Source organism: Capricornis sumatraensis, chromosome 17, assembly GCF_032405125.1.
Source record: "Capricornis sumatraensis isolate serow.1 chromosome 17, serow.2, whole genome shotgun sequence".
NCBI classification, from domain to species: domain Eukaryota; kingdom Metazoa; phylum Chordata; class Mammalia; order Artiodactyla; family Bovidae; genus Capricornis; species Capricornis sumatraensis.
This window is the reverse complement of record NC_091085.1, coordinates 31,422,748-31,445,557: the sequence shown is the minus strand read 5'-3', so window position 1 is coordinate 31,445,557 and position 22,810 is coordinate 31,422,748. Positions and strand designations below refer to the sequence as shown.

At 35.1% G+C, this 22,810-nt stretch overlaps 1 pseudogene; it reads right to left on the bottom strand.

Annotated features, from left to right (window-relative positions):
- Positions 1 to 1,705: 1,705 nt before the first annotated feature.
- Positions 1,706 to 22,810, bottom strand: part of LOC138094072 (alpha-enolase pseudogene) — a 29,973-nt pseudogene continuing 8,868 nt past the window's right edge.

Genomic DNA, 22,810 nt, shown 5'->3' with positions numbered 1-22,810 from the left:
ACTTAAGTCTCTACTGCTACTCTGTTGAGCATTCAGCAGTCACAGTGTCTATTACAGATTCAGTGAGAGGCAGTTCTTGTTGGGCCCAGACATATTTACCAAGCCTGATACTATGGTTATTCCTTTCATTATAACAAAGCTTTAAGCACAAGGAAGACTAAGGGCAGAACATTTTTTTGTTGTTGTTGTTTTCTGAGTTGTTTGGTCAGCTATGCTTGTGCTAATAATTTTGCAATTGATTTTGATCAATTAATTTTATTAAGCTAATTTTAGGGATGGAGGTGTTTCAAAGCTGGATGGCAATCCCTTTAAGGGTTATACTTTTACTCTGTTCATTTTGATTCCTGGGGAATATATTTTCCAAGTTCTAACTCAGTGTACAGAACCTCTCTACTCTTGACATTCCTGGAATCCTAAGATTTGTATCTGAGTTAGCAATAGAGCTTAATTAATTAATTAAATCCTAACACAAGAGAAATATATGCACATCCATCATTGCTTTACAGTCAAGTTTTTTTTTTAACATTTTACAACTTTCTTCATAATAGCCTAAACTCAGAATAACCTGAAAGTCCATAAGCAAGGGATATGTAAATTTGGGAATATAATAAATGAGACATTATATAGCCATGAAAATAAATGAACTAAACTAAATAAAACCACTCAAAAGTGGGGATGGGTCACACAAACATTATGTCAAGTAACTGAAGTCAGATCCAAATGACTACATGCTATATAACTCTAGGAAGATAAAGTACAAAGCAGCCAAAACTACGGCATTGTGTTAGAGTTCAGGATAATGTTTATTTTAGGGAAAGAAATAGGGATTGGGGATTGGAAGAGGCATGCAAGGGACTTCTTGATGGCTGGAAAAGACCCGTTCTTGATCTATTTGTGATTACACATGCATTTGTAAGAAAATCCTTAAGTTGTACTTCTTACTGTTTGATATACATTACTGTATGTTATGACTCACAATAAAAAAATAAAAAGAACAAAAATTCAGATCTCACAGTGGGGCATGCAAATCATTATATCTCAAACATAATTAAACTTTTCTCAATACTTTGTAAAAATTGGTTAATTTGAATGTTTCTTCGCTCACCAAAAAGAATATATTATAATGTTATAAGAGTAAAATAAAGGGATATAAATTTTTCCTCATATGTTAACTTTTATTAATTAATTGTTCTTTCTGATACATTAATTTCTTTTTACTGGTCACTGAGGCCTTTTTATTTTACACATAAAACCACTAAGTATGGTATTGCCTATGGACACCTCAGAAATTATACTATAGATACTTATGACTCCAAATAGTTGGTGGGAAGAGAGATCAGAAAAACAGTGACTTGGGTCAATGACATGATTATAGAACTAAAGTTTCCAGCAGGGTTTCAGATGGTCAACTTGGCTTCTGAAGCAGTTCTAAGGATGCAGTGAGAGAACAATAGAATAATAGAAGGAGTTAACTATCAGAAGCCCCTGCAAGTATCAAGAGAGAACTTGAACTATCTATGCAAACATCAAGAACAACATTTTAACCAGTCAACTAGTGACAGAAAGACTTACGTGCTCCCCTGCCCCAATCTAATTTGGCTTATCTGAAGCTCTTGCTAGCAAATTTAACCTTGCTGCCCAGTTCTTCAGCAGTTATGAGGATCTGGTTGTACTTCAGCAGTTATGAGGATCTGGTTGTCAAGCACTAGGATAGGCAAGGTATATCAGTCTTGATCTGCCCAGTGCAGGTCTCTACCACGAGGTTGGCAATGAAGACACCTGCAGTTTCCCCAGAGTTATGAGATACCATGACACCCCACCTATTGCACTGGGCCGCCTGGCACACCCCAAAGAGACTTGGCTATGAGCCAATCTGGTATACTTTGAGCAGGAGGCAGTTGCATGATTTTTCAACCACAGCCTTGGAAATCTGCTTCAGGCTGGTCACTGAGAGATCGTTCCCCACCACCTGGATTCCTGTCCTAGCAGTGAACGTCTGCCAATTTTCCCAATTATTTTGGTTAAAAAGGTCTTTGATAGACACTACTGGGTAGTTCTTGATGAAGGACTTATAAGGGTCTGACAATTGGTCAGGTGGGTGTACCTGCTGAGACCACTGGGAGACTTGACATCCAGGTCATACTTCCCTGACCTGAAGAACTGAGAGGCAGTCAAGTCCATGCCAATGACAATGTCATGGGTATACCAGCTGTTCTGATCTCATTCTTCAGCAATTCTAGGGCTTCTTTATTCCCCAGGAACAAATTTGCCTTCACCTCCTACATTGGCGGCATCTTTCCCATATTTCTTTTTGATGATATTCTTCAGGTTGTGGTAAACCTCAGCTCCAATGCACATGGCTTCCCTGAAGTTTGTTCCACCAAAGGAGAGGATCAGAAACTCCTGTGTGGCCAACTTGTTTCCAGTATGAGAACCACCACTGATCACACTGAAAGCTGGAACTGACAGGATAACTTTCAAATTGTCAGCCATGTCAGCAATGTGGAGGTACAGGAAGCCCCTTCTCAAAATCCTAGCCTTACAGACAGCCAGTGTCCCTCCCCAAATTAAGTTAGCACAGATAGTTTCCTCAATAGTATAGGCCAAGAGTATTATCTAAAGGAATTTTATAAAGTTAACAGAACTAATTAGTATTTAGTCCAATAAGTAAAACACAAGTCACAATTTTGAGTAAAACAAATGTTTGAAGATTTTATGTTCAAACTTAAATGCTCACTTGATAATATTTATTAAAGGTGAATAAAAATCACCTTAATTAAAGATTATATGTATTTATATATATTTTCCAGAGTCAATATTTTAGTTTATCTAATTACAAACTTCTTTATTCTTAATGAGTCTTTCCAATGTTTTGCATATTTTAAAGCTATCATAGGTGAAATTAGTAGTGGCTAAACTAAAAGGGAATTAAAAAATTTCAGCCTACTCCAAAGAAGAAAAAGAAAGACAGTGAATTCTGTTTTGTCTTAGAAAAATGAGCCATCCCTCTAAGGGAACTAATTTGGAATCAAGGTAAAAGGAAACTCACACAAAAAAGAGAATCCATTTTAATTATCTATGTGAAAGTAAAAATTATTTGTATAGGAACAGGAAACTCATAAGTTTGAATAACATATTATGACATAAACTTTATGGTGAACTCTGTTTCAGTATCACCCATATCCATATTTATTTTGTTCAAAAATTTACCTTGCCTTTATTTATATTCAGCATAATGTCCCTATTATTCTTTCTTGGCTTCTCATTTTACTATAAATTAAAAGTGTGCTAGACAAAATAAGGTAATATAAAGAAATGGAACTGCAGATTGCTAACTCTATTCAAGAAATCCACTCATTTAAACCCAAAGTTCTGAATTAAATCATCAATTATATTTTCCCATCTTACTCATGAACTACAAAGCTAATCAAACAGCATAAATATCACAGTTTTTTAAAACATCAGATATCTTATAAGATAAACTTCATAGAAAGGTATATACTATTTTTAAAAGCTTTATTTATTTTGTCAAAAACATACTCCTTGTTTATGTGTTTGGCATCAACTGGAAAATATCGAGATCACATCTTCAGCTATTGAACATGAGGAAAAAACCAGTTTCTAAACACTATCAACTTGATGCAAACATTACAATTTACAAAGTTTCCTCATATAATCTTTGTTACAAGATAGATAAGATAATCAGTACCAACCACCGACTTTGAAAGGTTAGGGATTAAGAAAACATAGCTACATAAAGAACACTTAAAATCTATAATTTTTGACAAACTAAATCACAGGAGAAAATATTTGCAAATGATGTGACAGACAAGAGGTTAATATCCATAATATATAAACAGTGAAATCAATTAAATATCAAAATAAAAAACCCCAAACTAATCAAAAATGGACAGAAGACATAGACATTTTTCCAAAAAGGACATGTAGATGGCTAACAAGCACAAGAAGAGATGCTCAGTATCACTAGTTATTACAGAAATGCATATCTAAACTATAATGAGGCATCACTCCACACTATTCAGAGTGGCTATCATCAAAAAGTCTACAAATAATAAATACTAGGGAGAGTCTTGAGAAAAGAGAACTAACACTGTTTTCAGGAGTGTATGGAAAACAGTTTGGAGGTTCCTTAAAAAGTTTAAAATGGAACCACTATATGATCCAGCAATCTAATTCCTGGTTATATATCCAGAAAAAAAAAAAAATAGAAGCCTAATTCAAAAGGATACTTGCATCCCAAGTTTAGTGCAGCACTATTTATGATAGCCAAGAAATGGCAATAATCAAGTAACCATCAATAAATAAGTGACTTAAAAGTGTGAAATCAAATAAAGAATGAAATATTATTATCTGCAACAGTATGGATGGACTTAGAATATAATGCTTAGTGAAATAAGTCGAATAGAGAAAGACAAATACTCTATGATATTACTTATATGTGGAATCTAAAAAATAACACAAATGAATCTATAGACAAAACAGACTCATAGACATAGAAAACAAACTTATGGTTACCAAAGAAGAGAGAGAAGAAGGGGGGAATGAATTAGGAGTATGATATTAATATATATAAACTACTATATAAGCAACAAGAATTTACAATACAGCACAGGAAACTATATTAAATATCTTGAAATAACCTATAATGGAATATAATCTGAAGAAAATAACTGAATCACTTTGATGTACACTTGAAACTAATGCAATGTCAAAAATCAGCTGTACTTCAATTTAAGAAAATCTTTCTGTGGTAGAACATACAGTAACAATTATATTGTGGATTTGTATACAATTGAGTTATTCAAGTATACTATGAATTTTTTATAGTTTTTGATAGGGAAATATGAGCCTAAATATTGGTTTGTTTTGCTTAATTGCCACACATTCACCTAAATGAAACAAATCTCTAATTAAAAAGCAACTTACTAAGAGACAATTTTGATAAAAGAAATCAGGTTCCCCCACTAATTACCTTTACATCTTATAGGACAGTGATGAAGAAAATGGCTCTTACAACAGATAATCATAATGCTGAAGAAGCACAGGCTTTGCATATAAAGTGATCTGTGTATGAAGTCAAAGATAATCAGACTAGATTATTTTATCTATTATCTATCTGTAAATTCTAAATGTTAATAGCTATTCAAAGCTTAAAATAGAATCTACTATTGGGCTTCTCCTGTGGCTCAAAAGGTGAAGAATCTGTCTGCAACATAGGAGACACAGGTGATGTGGGTTCGATCTCTAGGTCAGGAAGGTCCCCTGGAGAAGGGAATGTTAACCCACTACAACATTCTTGCCTGTGAAATTCCATGGATTTTACAGAGGAACCTGGTGGGCTACAGTCCATGGGGTCTCAATGAGTTGGACATGACTGAGTACACACAAAGCACAACATAAATCAGACAAGATGTCTAACATTATAACATCAATGTTACAAAATGCTTCTAAGGATCCCAATAGTTCCCAGTGTCTTCTGACAATCAGGAACAACCCTCACTATATCACTCACATTAGGATCACTTTTTAAAAAAATCTGTCATATTTTATATTGGTCCATGTGTTTTCAGAACATTTACACAGAATCTCCCTCACTTAAAGGAATATCAATCCTCAACCCCTTACAACTCATTTCAGTACTAAGTACAGAAAATGAATATTAATTTAGTAGAATAAATGAAAAGGTAAATGAATGAATAAATAAATATCAAGAAGTGATTGTTAGTATAAAATTGCCTGTATATAATTAAACTTTCAACAATTGTGAGCTTCATTTACTTTGTTTGAAATTTATTGGAGATTTTTAGAAAAGAAATTTCTAGATAAAGTTAGTAGTGTATGAAATAAAATGCTTAGGAAGTAAATATAAATATGCTATCACACTACATGTTGTTATTCAGTCACTAAGTTGTGCCCAACTCCTTCTGACCCCATGGACTGCATCACGCCAGGCTTCCCTGTCACATTACATATTCCCCATCACATTACATTACATATGTGTGTGTTCTGTTCTTTGAAAAATAATTATACCTATCTATTTAAAGTATAATTATCCAGTGCATGTTTATGGTAAAGGATGTTGTGAAGAAAGAACAGTTTTTGAGGTTGGATTGGATATGTTGGATAACAGAGGTAGACTTGCCCATGTGCTGTCTGCCTACCCCATCATCCAACCCACTACCTGTAACTATAACCAACAGTCACCAGAAACAAATTAAAAAAAAAAAAAATCCTATGGTAAGCATCCTTCTAGGGAAACATGCCTGCCTAATGGCAAACAAAATTCACCTCTGTTATCTATAAATAACGATTATCATCCTTAACAGATTTCAAAGGAAAATCAATATTATCTAAAGTGAAATTTCAAGAAAAATAATTTAGAAAATTATTGAAAAGAAGTAGGTAATTTAGTGAGATAATATATTTTAAGAAGAGAATTTTAAAAACTAAATCAATAGCCTTGACATATTAAGGAGTTAACTTTTGAAAAAATTAACTTTTAGTCAAAAAGAGGTTAATATTTTTAAAGTGATCCAATAAAATGAAATGCTTATATGTATTAAAACATTTTTTAGAGAGAAAAAGAACTTGAAGAAAAAGTTACTAACAGTTACTAACTGCTATTAACACTCCGCAAATATACACATATATGTAAATAGAAAAAAAAATAGTTGCTACAGGGCCAATGAATATAGGGGTTCCAATTTTCATGTGAAAGGAGTTTGAGATTATCAGAGCAGTAATGGAAGAGGGAAATAAATGCCTCAGAAAAGGGTTATCAAAGGCAGGAATAATCAGTGGTCTTCAAAGTGAAAGACACAAGTGAGTAGAAGAGTGAAAAGGGTTACAATATGTTGATATGTATAAATAGGCTTTGAGAAAGCCAAAGATCAAAAAAAAGTTCACTAAGATAATAACCAAAAAAAGACTGATTATTTAAAATGAATAAGAATTGATGTGGTATAGAATCTCCACAGGAACTCTGAAAAAATGATATAAAATTATTAAGGAATGCATCTGTATACACATTTTTAAAGTCACTAAATATTAACAAGATGAAGCAGAGAAATTATTTGAGACATGAAATTTTGAGAGTATTTATTTCCTCTGCATCTTTCCAAAGAAAATAATCATTTTTTTTTTTAATCCAAGAAATAGCGATGACATAGACTCTGTGAAAAACAAAACATTACTGAAAAGCAAGTGATATGATAAAAGAAAATAAAATCTATTGTTTATTTTCTTGGAATACTACTAAATGCTACAAATTTGATTTCATAAAATAACATTTTCCCCTCTTTTTAATATCTTTTTAAAAATTTGTGTCAATTGGGGGATAATTACTTTACAGTGTTATGATCGCTTTTTCCATACATCAACATGAACCGGCCATAGGTATACATGCGTCACCCCATCCTGAAACCCCTACACACCTCCCTCCTCCCCCTATCCCTCTAGGTTGCCGCATAGCACTGGCTTTGGGTGCCCTGAATCACACATCAAACTTACGCTTGCCATCTATTTTAAATATGGTAATGTACATGTTTCAATATTATTCTCTCAAATCATCCTCACCTCTCCTTCTCCCACTGAGTCCAAAAGTCTGTTCTTTTCGTCAGAGATACAGATGTTTTCTTCTTTCTGCAAGTCCATTCACAATACTTGTTTCCACAACATCCAATAATGAACAAATCATAAATTAAAAAGCTGAGTGTTTGTTTAGATTTTAATCTTTAGACTCTTTAATCTTTACAGAATAATAGCAGTGTTCTTACATTAAGGCTAGAGCAGAATATAATGTCAGTGAATGAGATATTTCTAGAGTAAAAGGTTGTATTGAAAGAAACTGAATAAGTATATACCACTCCTGAGTAATGAGTTAAGGGGAAAGTTCTACAGTTAACAAATATAAGACTAACCAAAGAAGAACCATGCCTTTCTGAAAAGTTTGTAAGAGGAAAAAAGTTGGGAGATTGTATAAGTGTGCTGCTGCTGCTGCTGCTAAGTGGCTTCAGTCATGTCCGACTCTGTGTGACCCCATAGATGGCAGCCAACGAGGCTCCCCTGTCCCTGGGATTCTCCAGGCAAGAACACTGGAGTGGGTTGCCATTTCCTTCTCCAAGGCATGAAAGTGAAAAGTGAAAGTGAAGTCGTTCAGTCGTGTCCGACTCTGTGCGACCCCATGTACTGCAGCCCACCAGGCTCCTCCGTCCATGGGATTTTCCAGGCAAGAGCATTGGAGTGGGGTGCCATTGCCTTCTCCAGTATAAGTGTGCTAAAAACCCATTTTTCAGAGCAGGGTGTCAATGGTCACTACCTAATTAGATAAATCAGGAAAGGAGGAACAAGTCTATGTATCTGCAAATATTCTTACAGATTCCATTCCAGTTTATTTAAGCAGAGGGGAATTTCTCAAAGAATTTTAGATATCTCAGAGCATTTTCAGGAGTGCTTGAGAGTCAATCCTGGATACTTCACAGCTTGGCACAAAGAAATCAGATGCATGGAATCTAGAAAACAACTAACCACAGTGTAGGACTACGCCAGCTCAGACAATAATGTCTGTGTCATCTGTCGCTCTACATGCATGATTCTCAGGGCTTCTGTCCCTTGGAAGTGTCACACAGCTGCCCTTGAATAACAGAAAACCCTGTGTGCTTCTTCTTCTTCTTTTTTTTTTTTTTTTCTGTTGGAATTAACTTTTATTTTTATTTTTTTTAAGGTTTTGTTTTTTAATTTCATATAGAAAGTTTTCTTATTTGTCTTTGCCAGAAAATCCCTAGATTTCTGTTCCAGTTCTTTTTTATTTGTTTGATTTTGTTTTTAATATAAATTTATTAATTTTAATTGGAGGCTAATTACTTTACAACATTGTTTTGGTTTTGCCATACATCAACATGAATCTGCCATGGGTGTACCTCATCCTGAACCCCTCCTCCCACCTCCCTCCCCATACCATCCCTCTGGGTATTCCCAGTGCACCAGCCCTGAGCATCCTGTATCATGAATTAAACCTGGACTGGCGATTCATTTCACATATGATATTACACATGTTTCGATGCCATTCTCCCAAATCATCCCATCCTCAGCCTCTCCCACAGAGTCTAAAAGACTGTTCTATACATCTATGTCTCTTTTGCTGTCTCACATACAGGGTTATTGTTACCATCTTTCTAAATTCCATATATATGCGTTAGTATACTGTATTGGTGTTTTTCTTTCTGGCTTACTTCACTCTGTATAATAGGCTCCACTTTCACCCACCTCATTAGAACTGATTCAAATGTATTCTTTTTAATGGCTGAGTAATACTCCATTGTGTATATGTACCACAGCTTTCTTATCCATTCGTCTGCTGATGGCCACAATGAGGTACCATTCCACGCCAGTCAGAATGGCGGCTATCCGAAAGTCTGCAAGCAATAAATGCCGGAGAGGGTGTGGAGAAAAGGGAACTCTCTTACACTGTTGGTCGGAATGCAAACTAGTACAGCCATTATGGAGAACAGTGTGGAGATTCCTTAAAAAACTGGAAATAGAACTGCCATACGACCCAGCAATCTCACTGCTGGGCACACACACTGAGGAAACCAGAATTGAAAGAGACACGTGTACCCCAATGTTCATCGCAGCACTGTTTATAATAGCCAGGACATGGAAACAACCTAGATGTCTATCAGCAGATAAATGGATAAGAAAGCTGTGTGCTTCTTAAAACAAGTATATACCAGCCACCAGGTGTTGCTCATTTCTGTATCCAAGTTGAATAAGGAAGCATCTAATCAGTAAAAATGTCAGTCATATGCTCACATTCTAGAGACAAGTGAGTCTCCAGAAATGCAGAATTTTAACTATTTAGAAATGTTAGTGTTATTTTTTTTTTTGGCTTAAATATTTAAAAAATTATTCTCATTGCTAGAGGCCAGAGGTCCAAAATCAGGTATCAGAAGGACTATACATCCCATGAAGTCTCCACAGGAGATTCCTTCTTTGTTCTGGTGGCCCCAAGCACTCTGGTAAACACATCACACAAATCTCTGCCTCTGTGTCTTTCTTTTTAAAAAACATTTCTAGAAATTATTATAGAGACAAACATTACATAGGACTGTTCCCTAATTTTTTTCCCAACATTATTAGATATATCATTGACACATAACATATGTAACTTTGAGGTATATGATGTGAGCATTTGATTCATTTACATAGTGGAAAATGATCACCACAATAAACTTTTAACACATTCATTCTCTCACATAATTACCATTTTATTGTATTCAGTTCAGTTCAGTTCAGTCGCTCAGTCGTGTCCCACTCTTTGCGACCCCATGAATTGCAGCATGCCAGGCCTCCCTGTCCATCACCAACTCCCAGAGTTCACTCAGACTCATGTCCATCGAGTCCGTGATGCCATCCAGCCATCTCATCCTCGGTCGTCCCCTTCTCCTCCTGCCCCCAATCCCTCCCAGCATCAAAGTCTTTTCCAATGAGTCAACTCTTTGCATGAGGTGGCCAAAGTACTGGAGCTTCAGCTTTAGCATTATTTCTTCCAAAGAAATCCCAGGGCTGATCTTCAGAATGGACTGGTTGGATCTCTTTGCAGTCCAAGGGACTCTCAAGAGGCTGCTCCAACACCACAGTTCAAAAGCATTAATTCTTCAGTGCTCAGCCTTCTTCACAGTCCAGCTCTCACATCCATACATGACCACAGGAAAAACCATAGCCTTGACTAGACGGACCTTAGTTGGCAAGGTAATGTCTCTGCTTTTGAATATATTATCTAGATTGGTCATAACTTTTCTTCCAAGGAGTAAGCATCTTTTAATTTCATGGCTGCAGTCACCATCTGCAGTGATTTTGGAGCCCCCAAAAATATAGTCTGACACTGTTTCTACTATTTCCCTGTCTATTTCCCATGAAGTGATGGGACCAGATGCCATGATCTTAGTTTTATGAATGTTGAGCTTTAAGCCAACTTTTTCACTCTCCTCTTTCACTTTCATCAAGAGGCCTTTTAACTCCTCTTCACTTTCTGCCATAAGGGTGGTGTCATCTGCACATCTGAGGTTATTGATATTTCTCCCAGTAATCTTGAGTCCAGCTTGTGTTTCTTCCAACCCAGTGTTTCTCATGATGTACTCTGCATATAAGTTAAATAAGCAAGGTGACAATGTACAGCCTTGACATACTCCTTTTCCTATTTGGAAACAGTCTGTTGTTCCATGCCCAGTTCTAACTGTTGCTTCCTGACCTGTATACAGATTTCTCAAGAGGCAGGTTAGGTGGTCTGGTATTCCGATCTCTTTCAGAGTTTTCTACAGTTTATTGTGATCCACACAGTCAAAGGCTTTGGCATAGTCAATAAAGCAGAAATACACGTTTTTCTAGAACTCTCTTGCTTTTTCCATGATCCAGCGGATGTTGGCAATGTGATCTCTGGTTCCTCTGCCTTTTCTAAAACCAGCTTGAACATCAGGGAGTTAGCGGTTCACATACTGCTGAAGCCTGGCTTGGAGAATTTTGAGCATTACTTTACTAGCATGTGAGATGAGTGCAATTGTGAAGTAGTTTGAGCACTCTTTGGCATTGCCTTTCTTTGGGATTGGAATGAAACCTGACCTTTTCCAGCCCTGTGGCCACTGCTGAGTTTTCCATATTTGCTGGCATATTGAGTGCAGCACTTTCACAGCATCATCTTTCAGGATTTGAAACAGCTCCACTGGAATTCCATCACCTCCACTAGCTTTGTTCATAGTGATGCTTTCTAAGGCCCACTTGACTTCACATTCCAGGATGTCGGGCTCTAGATTAGTGATCACATCATCATGATTATCTGGGTCATGAATATAGTGTAATTCTAATAGACGATATAAATTAATATCCGAAATATTTACAATTTCACTCATATAATTATATGAAAAAAATAATTTCCTCAGTAGAATTTTATGTTAACTATGTTTTACTATACATATGTGTAAAACAGAATAAAGGGGATTTCATTTAAAATGGAGTCAGGCGGTCAGAAGGGAAGCCCTCAGGCACTACCATTCCAAGTCAGTGACAGACCTCAAGAGGAAGCATTAATTTTAGACCCTCATAGAAAGAATTCTCCTTGCTCAGTATCCAGCCCAGCCAATGGGAAACACCACACCATCCTGAACTCCTATTAAGTGAACCTTGGTTCCAAACAACCTCTCCGAATTTCGTTTTTCCTTTATGAAGTAGCATTCCTGTTCTTTGCTTATTACACTTGCCACTGGCTTTTGCTATGGGTTGGTTGTCCTAAATTGCCATTCATTCCTCTGCTAGAGGAATGAATAATCCATTTTGCTGGCAAAATAATCATGTTTTTTTGCTGTTGTTGTTTTAAGGTAATAATAGTAATAATAGTGTTCTGGAACAGATTTTCTAAGCAAAATAATATATACTCACCACTAAACTAATACTGATATCTCCTCAAATTTAAAATAGTAACTCTAACTACAGTTTATGGAATACTTATCTCCCAAGTATATTTTTCTGTACCTTCTCTTGTTTAATTCCCATAGTAGCTCTCAGATCTAGGCACCACTAGTCTCACATTATAAAGAAGGAATAAAAAGCAGTGAAACTAAACAAAACTTTGATATGGTAAACCCAGACCGAAAATGGCAGAACTATGACTGGAATCTAGATTCCAATATCCATGATAGTACATACAATCCCTCCAAAACTCAAACACAAAGTCATAATGATATTATTAATTAGCCAGTAGGCATAAGAGACCTTTTTGAATTAAGAAACCATATTGCTGTCATGAAAAAGGTCTAATTTAGGAGGAAATTCTTAGCATAAACCCACAAAAAATTAAGAATGTATATCTTTCATAATAATCATGCTAATCTATTTAGGGTATTTAATATTCTATTGATTGTTCAAATAGACTTTTAATTAAGCATGAGCATATATTGATGATATACTGATTATTCATAAGGCCAGTGTTTCAGCTGGATAAACAAAGAGTGATTCAGCCATGATCAGATATATTTTGCCATGTTATATGAGCCACTGGAACTGATTACCAAGGGTATGCTTATACAAGGAATCTAGAAGTCTCCTCTGAGTGTGCTTACTGAAAGAAAGATGAGAATCAAGGCAAATAAGTTTTGCTTAAGAAAAATAGCATTGGGTAAGAAACATGATTTTAAAATGGTTACGTTTATTGACTATTATACATTTCCCCAAAAGGTCTTGTGTAAGAAATCTAGGAAAATGATATGACAAATGAAAAGAAAAAAAATATATATATATATACATATAGATGTTTCACTGAATTATCTGGATTATATTGGCAACCAGTGTCTCAATTACTTTTCTGACACAAAGGCAAACAACTGCTTGAGTGAGATTAATAAAATGTATCCATCTCTGTTCTCAAAATGTATCCATCTTTGTTTTCACTTCTCTGAAGTGGCAAATCACTTCAATATTCTTGCCTTGAGAACCTCATGAACAGTATGAAAAGGCAAAAAGATAAAAAACTGAAAGATGAACTCCCCAGGTCAGTAGGAGCCCAAAATAGTACTGGAGAACAGTGGAGAACTAAGTCTAGAAAGAATGAAGAGACAGAGCCAAAGCAAAAACAACACCCAGTTGTGTATGTGACTGAAGATGGAAGTAAAGTCTGATGCTGTAAAGAACGATATTGCATAGGAACCTGGAATGTTAGGTCCATGAATCAAGGCAAATTGGAAGTGGTCAAGCAGGAGATGGCAAGAGTGAATGTCAACATTCTAGGAATCAGTGAACTAAAATGGACTGGGATGGGTGAGTTTAACTCAAATGACCATTACACCTGCTACCGTGGGCAAGAATCTCTTAGAAGAAAGGAGTAGCCCTCATAGTCAACAATAGAGGCTGAAATGCAGTTCTTGGATCCAATCTCAAAAATGATAGAATGATCTCTGTTCATTTCCAAGGAAAACCACTCAATATCACAGTAATCCAAGTCTATGCTCCAACCAGTAAGCTGAAGAAGCTGAGTTAAACAGTTCTATGAGGACATATAAGACCTTCTAGAACTAACACCCAAAAGAAAGACGTTTTTTTCATTATAGGAGGCTGGAATGCAAAAGTAGGAAGTCAAGAGATACCTGGAGTAACAGGCATATTTAGCCTTGGAATACAGAATGAAGCAGGGCAAAGGCTAACAGAATTTTGCCAAAAGAATGCACTGGTCATAGCAAACACCCTCTTTCAACAACACAAGAGAAGACTCTACACATGGACATCACCAGATGGTCAATACTGAAATCAGATTGATTATATTCTTTGCAGCTGAAGATGGAGAAGCTCTATACAGTCAGCAAAAACAAGAATGGGAGATGACTGTGGCTCAGACCATGAACTCCTTATTGCCAAATTCAGACTTAAATTGAAGAAAGTCAGGAAAACCACTAGACCATACAGGTAAGACCTAAATCAAATCTCCTATGAATATATAGTGGAAGTGACAATCAGATTCAAGGGATTAGATCTGATAGACAGAGTGCATGATGAACTATGGATGGAGGTTCATAACATTGTTCAGGAGGCAGTGATCAATATCATCTCCAAGAAAAATAAATTCAAAAAGGTAAAATGGATATCTCAGGAGGCCTTACAAATAGGTGAGAAAAGAAGAGAAGTGAAAGGCAAAGGAGAAAAGGAAAGATATACCCATTTGAACACAGAGTTCCAAAGAATAGCAAGGAGAGATAAGAAAGCCTTCATTAGTGATCAATGCAAAAACATAGAGGAAAACAATAGAATGGGAAAGACTAGAGATCTCTTAAAAAAAATTAGAGATTCCAAGAGAACATTTCATGCAAAGATGGACACAATAAAGGACAGAAATGGTATGGACTTAACAGAAGCAGAAGATATTAAGAAGTAGTGGCAAGAATACACAGAACTATATAAAAAATATCTTCATGACCCAGATAATCATGATGGTGTGATCATTCACCTAGAGCCAGACATCCTGGAATGCAAAATCAAGTGGGACTTAGGAAGCATCACTACACACAAACCTAGGGGAGGTGATGGAATTCCAGTTGAGCTATTTCAAATCCTAAAAGATGATGCTGTGAAAGTGCTGCACTTAATAAGGCAGCTAATTTGGAAAACTCAGCAGTGGCCACAGGACTGGAAAATGTCCGGTTTCATTCCAGTCCCAAAGAAAGGCAGTGCCAAAGACTGTACTAACTATCATACAATTGCACTCATTTCACATTCTAGCAAATATGCTCAAAATTCTCCAAGCCAGGCTTCAACAGTAGGTGAACCATGAACTTCCAGATGTTCAAGCTCGATTTAGAAAAGAGGAACCAGAGATCAAATTGCCAACATCCACTGGGTCATGGAAAAAGCAAGAGAGTTCCAGAAAAACATCTATTTCTGCTTTATTGACTATGCCAAAGCCTTTGACTGCGTGGGTCACAATAATCTGTGGAAAATTCTGAAAGAGATGGGAATACCAGACCACCTGTCCTGCCTTCTGAGAAATCTGTATACAGGTCAGGAAGCAACAGTAAGAACTGGCCATGGAACAACAGACTAGTTCTAAATCAGGAAAGGAGTACCTCAAGGCTGTATGTTGTCACCCTGCTTATTTAACTTATACACAGAGTACATTATGCAAAATGCCAGGCTGGATGATGCCCAAGCTGGAATCAAGATTGCTGGGAAAAATATCAATAACCTCAGATATGCAGATGACACCACCCTTATGGCAGAAAGTGAAGAGGAACTAAAGAGCCTGCTGATGCAACTGAAAGAGGAGAGTGAAAATGTTGGCTTAAAACTCAACGTCCAGAAAACGAAGATCATGTCATCCAGTCCCATCACTTCATGGCAAATAGATGGGGAAACAATGGAAACAGTGACAGACTATATTTTTGGGAGGCCCGAAATCACTAGAGATGGTGACTGCAGCCATGAAATTAATAGACACTTGCCCCTTGGAAGAAAAGCTATGACCAAACTAGACAGCATATTGAAAAGCAGAGACATTACTTTGCCAACCAAGGTCTGTCTAGTCAAAACTATGGTTTTCCAGTAGTCATGTATGAATGTGAGAGTTGGACTATAAAGAAAGGTGAGTGCTGAAGAATTGATGGTTTTGAACAGTTTTGTTGGAGGAGACTCTTAAGAGTCCTTTGGCCTTCAAGGCGATCCAACCAGACATTCCTAGAGGAAATCAGTCCTAAATAGTCATTATAATGACTGATGCTAAAGATCCAATACTTTAGCCACCTTATGTGAAGAACTGATTCATTGGAAACGGCTGTGATGCTGGGAAAGATTTAAGGCGGGAGGAGAATGAATGACAGAGAATGAGATGGTTGGATGGAATCACTGACTTGATGGACATCAGTATGCATAAGTTCTGGGATTTGGTGATGGACAGAGAAGCCTGGTGTGCTGCTGTCCATGGGATCACTAAGAAATAAACTGATCATTTTCTGTAGGGCAGTCACTTGAGAAACCCAAAATCAGGGGGTGACTATCTGTAAAGATAAGACTTAGTAATAAAAGGATAGATAGTCAAGTTGTGTCATCTTGTTTCAAGAATATAGAATCCAGTCTCACCACTTGTTAAGCAGAATAGGATGCAATATTTTGCAGCCAGAGCAAAAAATAAGGCAACAGTTGCCTCAGTTTTGGTAAGACAGTTGTGATAAAACTTTTAATATGTGAACATTCAGGTTCCATGTGACAGTCTTAAAAAGGATCATATTTATAAACATATACTGAGGATTTCCTGCATCAGGGCATTGAATTTGTTGGAGGCAAGAGTTAATGCGGTTGTGTGGATTAAGTTGAAGTGCACCAAATTCTTTTGTTAATGCCGATTTTGACTATATACTTTTAACAGCCGAACTTGGATATTCTAGAAAAATATAAGTTGTGCATTCAACATTTTCTTTACATTGGTTTGGCAAACACACTGGACTTTTTATTTAAATATGAGATTTCTTCTTCTTCCTATTAATCATTTCAAATAGCGACCTTTGTAAAAGACACAAATAAGTGAAAAATAACTAGAAAACTTTCTATGTAACTTACTTTTAACCAGTTCACTTCCTTATTGAAAGAGCAGATAACTAAAAGGTCAACAGGAAAAAAAAAATGATGGTTCATAAAAATACAGATGTCTTCATTTGAATGCAATTGTAAGAAACATGGAAGTTTAATAACCCCACAGATGGTCCTCAATTTAAGCACATTTGTGGTATTTAAAACCAACCAACACTGATAAACAAAAAGAGTGGAATTACTCCATATTAAGAAAATAAAAAGTTTATCATCAAGTGTTTATCTTGTTAACCTCTTATTAACTCCATGTGACCTTTTCTTTATATCATTTATTTTTTCACACCACTCATTTTTCACACATTTATTTATTTCTTATATATGCATAAATATTGTCCTAGGTAATACATTAAAAAAAAAAAAAAAAAACAAGACACAGACCTACTTGAAAATTGCTTATTATCTTATTTGGGTGCTTCAGTGTCAGCTAAGTGTTCCCCAATAAGTATATTGTCTTGCCATTTTTTTTTGTTTGTTTTTGCTTTTTGAAGAAATCTTTTAAGAATTATTAATTGAAGGATAATTGCCTTACAATGTTGTGTTGGTTTCTGCCATACAACAATGTGAATCAGTCATAACTATATATATTTATCCCCTTCCTTGTGAGCCTCCCTCCCACCCCCACTTCCTCCGCTCCCCTCCTCCCTCCCAGGTCATCACAGAGTGCCAGGCTGGGTTTCCTGTGTTATATAACAGCTTTCCACTAGCTATCCATTTTACACATCGTGGTGTATGCATGTCAATGCTACTTTCTCAGTTCATCCTACTCTCTCCTTCCTTCGCTGTATACACAAGTCCATTCTCTATGTCTGCATCTCCATTCCTTCCCTGAAGATAGCTTTATAAATGCCATTTTTCTAGATTCCATATATATGTACCAATACATGATATTTGTTTTTCTCTTTCTGACCAACTTCGCTCTGTATAACAGGCTCTAGGTTCATCCACTTTACTACAACTAACTCAACTTCATTCCTTTTTATGGCTGAGTAATGTTCCATTGTATATAAGTATCACAACTTCTTTATACAGTCATCTGCCAATGGATATAGAGGCTGCTTCTATGTGTTGGCCATTGTAAATAGTCAGCAGTAGTTACATTCCTTTTTTTTAACTAATAAAAAGAATTTTAACTTAGAACATGTGTGCCTATGTTAAGAAACATGCTGGTGCTTTAGAAAGAGATAAGTAAATTGACCTTCTGTCCTCTTTCTTTCCCCCCCTCCTTTCTAGCTAGTAAGGAGATGGGATGATAAAACCTGGAATAACATGGCATTGGAAGCCATGTTGTAAAGGTCAACCAAACAATATAACAGGAGTTCAGATGCCACACCAGTAAAGTGGCTATTTTGGCCCCAAATTCTACATGAAAGGAAATAAAATTTTATTAAATTTCATCCCTTGCTATATTTGAGACTTGTGAAAAACTGACTTTTTTTTTTAACACATATAGAGATAGGTCAATAATTCTTAACTTTATTCAGTTCAGTTCAGTTCAGTCACTCAGTCATGTCCGACTCGAGCATATTTATAATAAAATTTCATAATTTACACTTTTTGTGAAACTAAGTTCATTGATAATAATTTTATGAACACTTAATTTGAAAGTATATTTTATTAATCAGATTGTAATGTAAGGATAATAGCAAGAAAGCTGATTTATTTATTAAAAATGTATTTCAAAATATAAAATTTGAGCAAGGCTGCATTAGAAAAAAAATTGCAGTAGTTCGATGCTTGGGCATACATAAAATAATTTAAGACTAGTAGTGCTGCTCCATATAAGAAGCAGAGAAAGGAAAGTAGGAAAGAAGAAAGGATGGAGGGAAGGAAGGAAGGAAAGAAGGGAGGGAGGGACAGAGTGAGGGAGAGGTGAACCAAAAAATTAAATTAAAAACAATGAAACAAAGACTGTGTGAAAATTGTGTGGCATGCACTGGTGTCAGTATCAGAGTCTATTTGGAAAGCAATGAAAATAAAAATAATAATTTTAGTGTATAACTTACATAATATAGATTTATCATTTTTGAACAAAAACAAAAACATGTAGACAAAAGTGATATTAAATATATTAAAACAAATTCTATTAATGAATTTCAATATAACCACAACTTTTCTTGAGTCACTGCTAATTTAGTATTATTTAAATTTACTTAGGAAATAATTTTGTTGACAAATCTCTCAAATACCTTTAAACATTTGCAGTTTCTTTTTAAACACTATCAACGTAAAATTATTTTCAAATAACATGTAGCTGCAAATGTACATGTAATTTATAGGTATATGGAATTTTTTCCAAAGAAATGAGCATGAAAGTCTTAACTGGACCCAAAAGATTTTATAACTCAACTCCTTTTGTCATTCTTATGCCATAAAGTCATCTTCTAGATCAATTAATTCTTCCTCCAAATGTTTGGCTAACACATTCCTCATTCACTTCAAATAAATTCAATATTTAAGGTTATGCTGACTTAGAATCATGACTTTGGACAGCAACCAAAAAACTAATAGCAAGATGCTCCAAATCATTTTGTTTAAGTACATCCCCATCAAATTTCAACCAGTATGGGAAACTAAAAATTCTCATGAGTAAGATTATTTTATTACATACAGGTTTTAGTAATTCCCTGATTATTCCCCACACTTTAGTGAGATATACCTCATTTCCATGAAGCCCAAGACAGATTTATTTTAACTCTGTAAATTATCTAAAAAATTTATTATACCATTTGCTGTATTTTAGTTTCAATTTTTAACTTTTCACTGGAAAAAATCAACAATAAATGGGGAAAATATTTTTTAAAGTTTCTTTGAAAGATCACTGTAGCTCAAAATGGTAATAAAAGGTTACTAAATAATCTATCACTCTAGAAATTACTATACATTTTACATTGATTATTATGATACATTATGCATTAATAGCTCAGTAACTTCATTGATTTTTGAAGTCTTTTTCAAAGTTCTTGGCAACTAAGTGCTGTTGATGAATAATGCAATAAATTGCTAAAACACCTGGTGTTTCTTTTTTAAGTTGGCTGTAAAGCTGTGTTACCCACTAACCTGAGTTACTGTTCCATCTGTTGTACAAGCAGTGCCATTGGAAGTGGGATTTTTTTTTTTTTCTGTGAACTGATTTTAAAGGTTTCAAATATTGACAAACTTTGTGTACCACAGTCTGTTATTCTAAATGACATCTCCTCTATTATTTTTTCATTCTCTTTGAAGTGTGTGTATGGTAACCTCAGCTAGTTATATACTTCATTTACTTTTGCTTTCTCATTGATTTATATAAAAACAGTAATTTTGTTGAATGAAAAGAAATAAATTATTACATTTGGACTATCACCACAATACAAATTACTTAATGTACAGTTGGCAAGGTAAATTTTTCTCTAATATTGTACTGCATGCATGCTCAATCATTTCAGTCATGTCTGACCCTTTGCAGTCCTATGGACTATAGCCCCCAGGCTCCCTTCCGTGGGATTCTCCAGACAAGAATATTAGAGTGGCTTGCCATGCACTCCTATTGGAGGATCTTCCTGACCCAGAGATTGAACCCATATCTCCTGAGTCTCCTGCATTGTAGGCAGATTCTTTACTCACTGAGCCACCTGAGAAGCCTTAATGTTGCATAGTTCATCATGTTTTATATTATTTGTACTCCATATAAGAAAGAAAAGAAGCCTTGATCGTTCTGGATTTAAGACTTTTTGAACATCCCAATGACAGTACAATACTTTTCAAAGATGTCTTTAAATATTAGAATTGTGCGGTTAGTGTCTCTTTTTAAAATTTGCATTCACTCTTGATATTTTTGTTGCTTAACTAGAAAAAAATGTCAATATATTATCATTTTAGAACGAAGGTGGATAAAAGCCAACAACAAAATTCAACCAAATAATATTGATATTTTTCTTTATATTTAGCATTCTTTACCAGCTGAGCCACCAGGGAAGCCCAACATTTTAAAATAAGATCTAAAATCACCATTATTGTACTTATGCAATCATAGACTGATATGTGTCTATGTGATATATATATATGTGGTGTGATATATATGTGATATGTGTCAATACAGTGCAGAAGTGTATTGATGACTCAAATATCACAAATTATATTACCAAAGATGAGATGATTTTTCAAAATGTTAAACAGTTCCTAGTTAACCTCCAAACAAAGCAAAGTTCAATCTCTGCAAAATTTACTCAGTACTTAACTTTGATGTACATGAGAGCTGTATAAAATCTATTTTGTATATATGTGTAAAAGGGAATACAGTTCTAGGCCCTATTTAACACTGACTGATACTTTATTTCAGTAGGTTTCTATTAAATAACCCTTTCTATTTTCACTTTATAAACTCTGATCATATATTATTTTGTCCCTCTAGTTATCCATTATCTATTTTTTTCCTTCATCCACACACATACATACAGTTTCACACACATAACATGCACCTATATATACATACATAATCTGAATTTGCCCTTTCTTAAAGAGGAGAAAACTTGTCTGCCATCTTCACTGCTCCATCCCCAAGACTTAGCTTGACACATTGTAGGCATTCAATTAATATCTCTTAGGTAAACACATGTTTTATGTTTTGATCCTTTTATTTGAGTTAAATGCATTGCTCTTCTAAGTGAATTCCATGACATAGCTTAAGAAACAAAGTAACAGTTTCGTTAGTTTGAACAAGGTTAGAACAATTCAAGGGGCACACCCTCAGGATGTGATGAGTAGCAGCCTTGTTTTACATGGTTATTTTACTGTTAACTACCAAAGAAGCTTTTACATCACAAGATAAACAGTTTTTAAATTTTAATTCCTAAAATAAAACTGAAATGAGCTGATTCTAATATTTGTACAAAGTGCTATTCACTTACAAACTTAAAAAAAAAAAAATTGACATTTCTAGCCTCTTATGTAAGAAACACGAAATGGAAACACTGCATTCAGAAGGAGCCAAGGTACACTTTCGTAGGAATGTTGAATGATAGCTTGCATGAGGAATACCAGGATTGGTCATGTTTGCATATTTAGATTAATAGTGCACTTCTACAAGGTTTGTGCTGTAATTGGAACTTAAGTAACATTTGTTAAGTATAATCTGTCAGAGTCTGAAGAGACCCAAAGAGAATGTATATCATTATGCAAAATTACTAATTAAGTACAAGTAATTTAGCAGATAATTTACATGTTCATTTTATAACAGAAATTATTTAGTTTAGGGTTCTCTTTGTATTTCTAAAGTAATCGTGACCCAGGGGATCACAGACTGTTAAGAAGAAGTATAAATTATGGAATGAGACATATGTTTAACTGACTCACAGAGCTTTTGTTGTAGCTAATGATTCTTCTAACAGTAATTGCATAAGGGAAAACATTTTCTTTTTAAGTAAATAATGTTCATTACCTCTTAAATCTACTGTCACTTGACAACATTAACGTGGAAAAATTTTCACCTTCTTGATTAGCTCTCCAAGGATATCCAGCAGCTTTAAATTAATATTGATCAAACAGAAACCATCATATCCATCAAACTGTTCTTACAAACATTGAATGTACAGGAAAATAATATCTTAATAGATTCTAGAAAGAAAAACACTTACTCTCCTGAAATAAACAGTAAACACACTTCAAATTATTTATATGAGGAAACTGTGTTGAAATT